Below are 9,543 nucleotides of genomic sequence, written 5' to 3' on the forward strand. Positions count from 1 at the left end.
TAGTTTTTGTGAGTGTCCCTTTTTTATGTGTTTCTGCGTTTTTTAAGTGTAAATTTTTGTCCGTCCTCTTTGATCGGCCATATACATACATTAACCATAGTATATCGCATACATCGCTTAGTGCGCTTTCCTCAAGATTATTATTTTTTGTCCCTTTCCATTTGCAAGGTAATGGAATAATAATTGCTTCAAAAAAGCAAGGACAATTTAAAACCATGTGATTGGAAGAAGGTAAGGCATACGAAAGACACGTAGAAGTGAATAATAATTAAGGCAGAGTAATTTGTATTTGGATAAATGTCTGTAACAGTTTTAATTTTGACATGTAGCCTGTACAATTATTGGGAATGGATAATTAGAAGTTGTGACAGTAGAAAATATTTTTTTTCAGTATCGACTACCTATTTATACACAGTAAAACTCGCTTATATCTATTGCGCATGTAATGAAATCCCGCCTATAACGAGATGAGCTCCTGGTCCCCAGGACTTCACTATTATCACCAATTTTATTTTCTCCGCATGTAACGAGTTCGGGTGATACGAAATCCCCGCAATTACGAACTATTCTTTGGTCTCACGTGAATTATTTCATCTCTTATATAGGAATTACGACCATCTTCGCTACTTAGGCGTTCTTTACTTTAAAATCAGTTGTTCTTAGGTGTGTCCATCGAAAAATAGTTTTGTTGCCTATCTTAAAATCCTTCCCTTAACAGCCGTTTGATGGAAAGTGCAGGACGATGGTTAAATGTTCCTGTAGCTTAAACAAAGACGATTTGAGGAATATTAGCCGTCAATCCTGTGATTTTTAGGGCAAATCCCGTTATTATGATGAAATCCCGTATATTTTATGTATTTATTTTATTTATTTTTTCATCGCCCCGAAAACAGCTCATTTAAGGCCTTTTACATAGGATGAAATAACATGACACAACGGATATCGCACACAACCATTCCCTGGGTAGGGGCAACCTACCCAGGCGGGACTCGAACCTGCGACCTTCGGTTTGACGTGCGAGGATTTAACCCCGCCATCACCGAGGCCGGCATATAACAAAATAGAAAGATCGTCGACTGAAATTCGTTGTAAGCGAATTTCGTATTCACGTTTCCATACGGCTGCACGGATTGCTATCAAAGTTAGTAAGTCGGTGCACATAGGTTAGTTAGTAGTAACAAAGTTAGTAGGTCCCTGGCTCGGGGGAAGAAGGGGCCGGATTATGGCCTCACCCGAGCCAGGTAAAATAAAACAAAAGCCAAGTCACATCATGCTCCCAAAACCCGTAGTGCTACTTGCGGTTGCATCAAGGGCGTCCTTTACGTCGTTTCCTCATTACCGTTTGTTATATCATGCCACACGAGGGGAGCTCAATCTGTAATTCAACTTTTTTTCCTAAAACAGTGGTTGTTTTACCCACCGTTCAAATACACCATGCTATCTCCTAATCTTTTAGCTACACAGCACTACATTTTTTAACGAAATATCCATTTAATTCTACGGCTTGACGCCACCTTCAAGGGAGGGCCTATATGTCTGCACGCTACCATTCCACCGGTCAATGCCGTAGCCAACGTCGTACTTGACCAATAACTTCTTCATCTTCTCATTGGCGACGATGATGTGAAACGCGTTGCCCAACGACTCACCGTGCTTCCATCCACTGCATTGTAGAAATACTGCAAGTGCCTATGAATATGTGTAATACCCCGGTTTTCGCCGAAAGAAACTCAATCACTGCGCGTGGTTTGGAACGAACCTCGGTTACAGACGCCATTTCAACAGCTCCTAATATCGCGGTCGGCAATCGGAAGTTAATGTAACTATACGAGACGAAGCGAGAATGTGTGAAAAAGTACCACAAGAAATTCCAAATATTTTCAATAGAAATTGGCCGTGAAATAAAAAGTGTATGCATTACTTATTCAACTCCGCTCCTATAACTATTGCGGTCGAATATCCTGCCGGCTAGGCATACCTCTTGAGATGCTGAAAAGGGAAAACAAGACACAGCGCATTCTACACGTAATTATTAATCCCCTCGTTGCAAAATTTTTACAGGGGTACCTTTTTTGGCGCATAAGATGATTTACCCATAAGTTGTTTTTTCGATTGATTTCTGTTACATAAGCACATCATTATAATACCTTCTTTGTTCCTTTCCCTAATAATCCTGACAATTACTAATTGAACTACCCGCGTAGAACTTTTGTGGCTGAACAACAAGCCGGGTAGGCATACCTTTTGACACGCTTAGAAAAATATAACTCAAAGGATTCTTACCCCTAACTGTTAATCCTCTCGGTGCCAACTCATTTGCTGGGGTAGACGTTCACACGACGTTTTCGGTGCATAAGCTGATTGGTGCGAAGGCTTCCGCGGTGCGCTGGTACTGTAGGCTGCATTTTCCGGGTTTCGCCGCGTCGTGGTTGCGTTGGTGACAACAGTTTCCCCTGCATTCCAGCAGGCGTCTTCAGGTCGAAGTGATTAGGCCGTGTTTTGGCCGCAGAAAAGAACCCGTTATGAACGAATTTTACTGTAGTTATCTAATGCTGCTTATTCTTTTCCATTTCAGTCGTGAACTTAGCGTACACACACATTTACGTTCAACGAAGTCACTTGGAAGAGCTCAAATGGCGATTCTTCTATCAACACGTCCCGTCCTCTTCGCCACCCTCGTGTTGCTCGCTTTGTCGGGAAGTGCACGAGGCTCTGGCCGCCAAAACGCCGCCACGACCACCGCCGAGAAGTGCTACGCTCGGAACCTTTACAACTCTCTCATGTTCAAGTGCAAGCGGCCGCAGCCCAGGGCTTACAAGTCTTCGGAGGTGATCGGGGAGCTATACACGGAGGGGGAGTACATCAAGCCATGTATGACGGTGCTTCACCGGTGAGTGTTGACGAATACCGCCATAAAAATAATTTGCGCCCGGATATGGGCGTACTCAGGGGATATTTGGGGCCCTCGACTGGGGCTCAATAAATCTACATAATACCCTGCGAGCCACCTCTAGGGTGTTTGGCAGGGGGTGATCAATCACCAGCAAGCAGCATGCATTTGGACTCCCACATGCACACCACACCGTCCAAAATACGTCCCGTATAATAACAAACTATACTACTGTATGCTGTTAGAAATAGAATATAGAATAGAATTTCAGAAACATGCATTTAGTTTTACATAGGTTAGTAGGCTACACTACAAGTCATGCAATCTATTTACGAGTTCTATTGCTGCCGTTATAATCTCTTATTGGTCGTGGAAAAAATGACATTCGGAATCTGTCTGTTCTGCAATCTATCTCTCTTATTTTATTTATATGATCTGATCTTCCGTAGTACGTTGGCGTCCGCAAGATATGGTTAACTTCGTCAGAAAAGACACTGCTCTTGAATTTATCTAAAAGGTTTAGTCTATTTTTCAATCTACGGTCCGACAGAGATTCCCATCCGAGTTTATCTAAGAGGTCAGTTACACTAACAAGACTATCGTAACGACTTTTCACATACCTGGCAGCTCTTCTTTGCACGCGTTCTCTGTTATTAAGCGTTTTTCATGAGGGTCCCAAACACTGGCAGCGTATTCTAGACGTGGCCTAACGAGGGAAAAGTAGCTAATTTCTCTCACTTTGTCGTCGCACTTTCCTAATATTCTTTTAACAAAACCCATTTTACAATTGGCTTGACCGGTTATTTCTCGAATATGTTTATTCCACGATAGATCATTATTGAGTCTAACCCCTAGATATTTCACGGATATATACCTGGCAGCTCTTCTTTGCACGTAGTACTGGGATCCCATTAGCTAAGGGGATTCGGGGGTCATCCTCCGGAAAAGTTTACTCGGTACTTCGAGAAAGCTCTTAGTTTACTTATCCCGGTAATGAAAATACCACCGCAAACTGTCACATTAGTCTTTCATCTACATCTTCATAATACCCTGCGAGTTCCTCGTGTCTGGGCTTACGTTAAAAATTTCCATGATTTTGACAACGTAACGCCACACCACAATGGCCAATTCTTTGACTAGGTGCTAAACAGTGCATGATAAATATCGGCTCGTCGTGAAGCCAATAAAAAAACGAATTGTTTCAAAGGCGCATTTGTTTATACAATCATATCTCAAGAAAAATTTGTAATAAAAACGAATGTGAATATGGTAATCAAACTAATAGGACGTTCTTAATCTCTTCTTCAGTTTATCTCTCTCATTTTATTTGTATGATCAAATTGTGTTTCATCATCCCTGTAGCGGCGATGATGATACACACGTTGCCCAATGACTCACCGTGCCTTTGTCCACTGACAGTTCACTGTACACATGCTGCAAGCGCCTATGAATATTTGAGATACCCTGGTTTCCCCCAAAAATAAACTCAATCACTTCTCGTTGTTTTGGAAGGCTCTTCCGTTACAGATGCGATTTTAGTAACTCCGTATTTCGCGATCACCTAGTGGCGTAACTATGGGGGGATGAGGGGGATAGATCCCCCCCAAAGCTTCAGAAAAATAAAAAAAATCTTTAAAACCATTGTCTAATTTTGACATATAATAACTGCATGTGCTTAAAATTAATTCTTTCGTGCCAAAATGGTGTAAAATATATTTCCATGCATGTCCTTTTTAAAAAATTTTTCCGGACTCATGTTGCCACCCCAGGCCATCCCATCCCCCCCCAGATCATATTCCTAGTTACGCCTCTGCGGTTACCTATAGGTAGGCAATGCAACTCTTGGAGACTCAAACCACAAATGGCACAAACCGTAATTCACCAATGTGCCCGGCATATCGAGGATAGTGTTGTGATAATAACATTGGTGTAATATGATGAATTGTCGAGCCACTGCGAAAAACAAAATATAAAATGCCAAGGAAGATTTTTATTGGTTTTGAGCAGGTATTTCGATACCTAGGGTCAACGGAAAATAGCAATAAGGATTTAGGAATTAATAAATTTTGACCTAAATATCCGGTATTACACTGAAAAAAAAAACACTTTGGATATGAGAATCGTAGGTTTGGATGACACACTCAAACCTGAGGTGAAGGAAAGGACTTGCCCATACATTTGGATGTGTCGCCCAAACGGAATTGGTGATGAGGAGTTGGCTGTTTCAACTATTCCGTTGGTTACTACATCCAAAGAAGATGGACGAGTATTTTGGGTGTGAGAATCAAAGTGTTGGGTAGCTCATCAAAACAATGTTTGGATACCGAATGAAAACTTTAGATCACCATCCCAAAGAAATGCGCTCCTAATCCTTCCTCCCCCCTTTTTAACGCCGCTACCCCGAAATGTTCTTTTTCAATCCATTTCGAAATATTCCACAAGCTGATTTGCTAATAAGCTGTTTTTTTCCATTGGTTTCTATTACATAATTATATCATTATCATACCTTCTTTGTTCCTTTTCCTAATAATCCTGCCATGTGACCATGAATACAAGGTTCCAAGTTTCCCACATCTCAGGGTACTCTCGAGTTCTACTCCTGGTCATCCCGAGAAACGTCGGGTGGTCTGCTTTGTTATGGATACGACGAAATCCCGTTTCCAACAAAATAGAACGATTGTTGATGGAGGCTTCAGCGGAGTGGTCCAAATTTGGCCGTGCAAAAAAAATTAGTCGTATGATCTTTGGTTTTCCCTGCGTATCAGGTGCAGAAAAGTTTCTCAGGTTTTCCACCGGATAATGTTTTCCGTGTCTCCCGACGTTTCAAGCAGCGACTTGGTGTTCATCCTCAGGGGATCTTCCGAATGCCTTTCTTCGAAATTTGACAAGTATACATACAATACACACAAGTACACACAAGTATACATCCGTGGTCAGGTGTAACCTGATTGGTTCAAGCGTGTGGTGCTTTTCCCGCCATTTTTGTTGTATATAAGGGATTTCGTTATTGATCTCCAAGTACTGCTGATTTGGACTAATGATTGATGAAATACCTTAAGTATATACAAAAAAAATGGCGGGAAAAGCACCTCACGCTTGAACCAATCAGGTTACACCTGACCATGGATGGAGAGTATAATAATAATATTGCCAAATTTCCACGCAAACAACAGTCATTTTTATTTTTATTATTTTTTGACAACATTGCTAGTGGTGGCCATTGGCTACCGGGACAATTCTACAAGCGCTTTCGGTGCTTCAGAAAGCCTGCTGAGAAGAACGGCATTCGGAAGATCCCCTGAGGATGAACAGTAAGTCGCTGTTCGAAACGTCGGGAGTTCGAAACGCCGGTGTAAAAACCGAGAAACTTTCCTGAAAAAAAATTAGGAGCATTACTTAACTTGAACTCACCTGGTATTTCGTCCTCGTATGCTTTGCAGGTGCGATGCCCACTCCGGCTGCTGTATGCACGCAGAAGGAATGACCTGCGCCCCCAAGGAGAGTGCCGTGGTGCGGCTAGACTTCAAGATCCGGCCCAAGTTTGCGCGCGGGGAGCGGCTCGTCACCATCTTGGCGCGGAACCACACCGCCTGCGCCTGCGTCGACGAGCGGCTCGCGGTCCAGGAGGAAAATATCGCACTGCGAGTCCTCGAGTTACAGCCTCACGAGGGCAGGGGAGAAGACCAGCTGCTTCTCCACTGATAAGATGGAAGTGATGAAAAAATGATGTCGATCACAATCGATTTTTCGAACAATCTATTTTTTTTATCGAAAAGCTTGAGTTTTCAGCAAATCATTATGAATTTGAACCAAAAGATCGATAAAATTGAAAAAAAAAAATCAACGGTTCTTGAAAAGAACATTTTGTAAAAATATATATTTATTATCTCTGTGCATAAAAGAGGATGTCTATTTGTCTGTCCACGACGCGTTTCTATATGGCTGTACCGATTGCGGTCAAAGTAGTAGATATGCGCATTTTATGCTATTGGAGCCGGTACTGCTACTTTTGGTTGAGTTCGATGCGTCCTTTTTTCATCGATTTCTCATTACCGAACCCTGCAAGTGCGCTTTGCACCGACTTGCACCCATTCCCCAACCTCTGCTTACTTTCCCACCTTCCGATAATATCCCCATTCACTCTGCCATGTTTGTTTATCTTTGTGCGCGCTGTGTGTGAAGTGAGGGCTGATTTGGTGACCTCCAGTTCCCAATACTCCTTTTCCTCGCTACTTCATCGTTCATAGGTAAATGTCCCAAGAATAACCTCAATGTCCTTTGACCACACATTCCCACAAATTGTTTTTTTTCTTACGTTCTTTCATATTTTCCCATTGTGAGGCAAATATGACCATGAGTTTGAAGTTTTAAGTCTCCCCTTCTCTGGGTACAATCCTTCCTGAGATAGCTGGGTAGCATGCTAGTTAATTAAAAAAAAACACACAATAAACAAATTTTAGCAGTATGAAAAATCTACTTGAATTATTAACAGTAAGCTTTACAAATTCAAATCGAATTTTTGAGCAGTCGATTTTTTATCGAAATGAAAAACTGGAATAAAAAAATCGAAATTTGAACCCAAAGATTGATTAATAAAAAAAACGACCTTTCTTTAAAAAAACACGGTTTGTACCAAAACATGTTTACCATCCAACCAAATAACACAATAAATACACAGTTTGAGTGGTAGTAAAAAATTTCAGAAAGTCTAGTTAGGATACACGCGTGAATTATTAGCGGTAAACATTTGCTTATTAAAGTTTTAGGATCACAGCCTAGAACCGTTAGGCTTCACTAATATTTTTTATTCAACTGATTGTTATGTTTTCTTGTGGATTGTGGGCATGCTTTCCCATGTTACCGGTCTTAGAGAATAGATTATCACATGGGACGGATGACGTTACTCTAGGCCAGTGGCGACGCACGCGCAGCTGTGATTAAACGAAAGGATGAAGATCAAAGTTGAAAAATCAAGTTTAGGTCGCAACTCGAAGATCAAGGCTCGATCTAAATTTCCTCAATCTACATTTTCCCAAACTAAAACTCGATTTTCGATCTTAACAGTTTGAGTGCCACGCGGTTTTAAAGTGACCTCCCCGCCAGGCCGCGCGCGCAGGTATCGTGGTACATGAATGCGAAGCGCAATACAGGTAAATTAGAACTTACGAATTGTGCGAAAAATCCACAGATGAAAAATCATTCGCCTTGACCGGGATTCGAAGTCTAGAGCGAACACCTCTTCGTGGTCTAAGTTCGGGCTTTTCTCTCCGGTTGTGGTGCCGTGCGTACGACCTGGACTGCTAGTAGCATCATATGCTTAAATTTCTATGTCATTACTTAAAAAATTAAAAAAATGTTTAAACAATCCGTCGTAAATTCTCATTTAAACCTTCTTCAATTTTGGGCGGCTAAAAATAAGACTACTGTGTAATTATTTGTATAAAACTGTGACTCCTGGTAATTTGAGTGAATGAGACTATAAAGCTTTATATTTATATAAATATTTTTGAACCAATAAAAATATTTATAAACGAAATCGAAAAGTTTTCTTTCACCAACCTTACCGATATTGTACTTCGTTATAATCGACTATTATCACTTAGCGGGAAAATCCTACCGGATTTCAATTCCACTTTCGCCATATTTACTTAGATGAGTGGCTGCTAGATAAAAAACTGCATTTAAATCTATTTCAATTTTGGGCAGCTGAGAGTACTGTGTAATTTATTTCTATAAAACTGCGACTGCCTGCCTTTTAGCCTCCTCAGAATTTTACTATAATTCTCTATCTGCTACCTGCAACTAAAATCGATCCAGTACTGCGATAATTATCAGAATTTTTAAAGTGGGGAGCGCGTGCAATGCGCACTAAAATTATGAAGACTAAACATAACCGAAATCGGAAGTCGGAAATGGTCCGATTGGACTAGATTAGATGTCAATACGAAATCATTGCTTTTCTTGAGTTTTCAATGATTTTTTCATTTTTTGTTGCATTTTAAAAACTTTTTGACTTTTTTGTTTGATTTTTAGTTTCTTCATCATTTTTTCATTGTACAATAGCTTGAAATATTATTTATTTAAGCAAAATTATTTCACTTTTATTTTGGTTATACAATTTTTTTCCAATAAATAATTTCTTAAAATGGCTGAAGGCCACTTCAGGGAATGTTAGGAGAACATAGTAAATTTCCTACCTTATTTTTCTCATGTTTTCAATTTAGCTCCTCCTTTTTCCACTTTTCCTTTTCCTATTTCACTTTTACCCCTTTTGTTTTAATTATACGGCCCCTCAATTATTCGATAAACTTTGATGTAAACCAATTGGTTGTTGTGATTTTCTAACATTCCCCTTTTTTTAGCGTTCGCAGCACTGCAATCGGATTTCGGTGGCCATTTTTTGAACTCCAGATTTAATTTTAAATTCTGAAATCAATTCGAGATACAGTTCCAATCCTAATATAAGGGTTTGAATAATGCATCATCATTTGTTTCTGTGTCATCCTGAAAATTTCATCCTCACAAATAACCGGAAAGTGTGGGTTAAAATTGAGTTGCAGATTTGATCCGGAAAACAAGGCAAACAAAAATTGAGTTTATAAACGCGTTGTAAAAATTGAATAATTGCTGGGATCTTTACAGTCGGTTGGAGA

At 40.3% G+C, this 9,543-nt stretch overlaps 1 long non-coding RNA gene across 1 annotated transcript in view; it reads right to left on the bottom strand.

Moving 5' to 3' along the window:
- LOC124163237 overlaps positions 1-6,375 on the bottom strand; it is a 62,687-nt gene extending 56,312 nt beyond the window's left edge. Inside the window, exon 1 of the long non-coding RNA XR_006865738.1 lies at positions 6,302-6,375. This is a non-coding gene — a long non-coding RNA (uncharacterized LOC124163237). The remainder of the gene's footprint in view (positions 1-6,301) is intronic.
- Positions 6,376-9,543: the final 3,168 nt, after the last annotated feature.

This window comes from Ischnura elegans, chromosome 8 (genome assembly GCF_921293095.1).
Source record: "Ischnura elegans chromosome 8, ioIscEleg1.1, whole genome shotgun sequence".
Taxonomy (NCBI): Eukaryota; Metazoa; Arthropoda; class Insecta; order Odonata; family Coenagrionidae; genus Ischnura; species Ischnura elegans.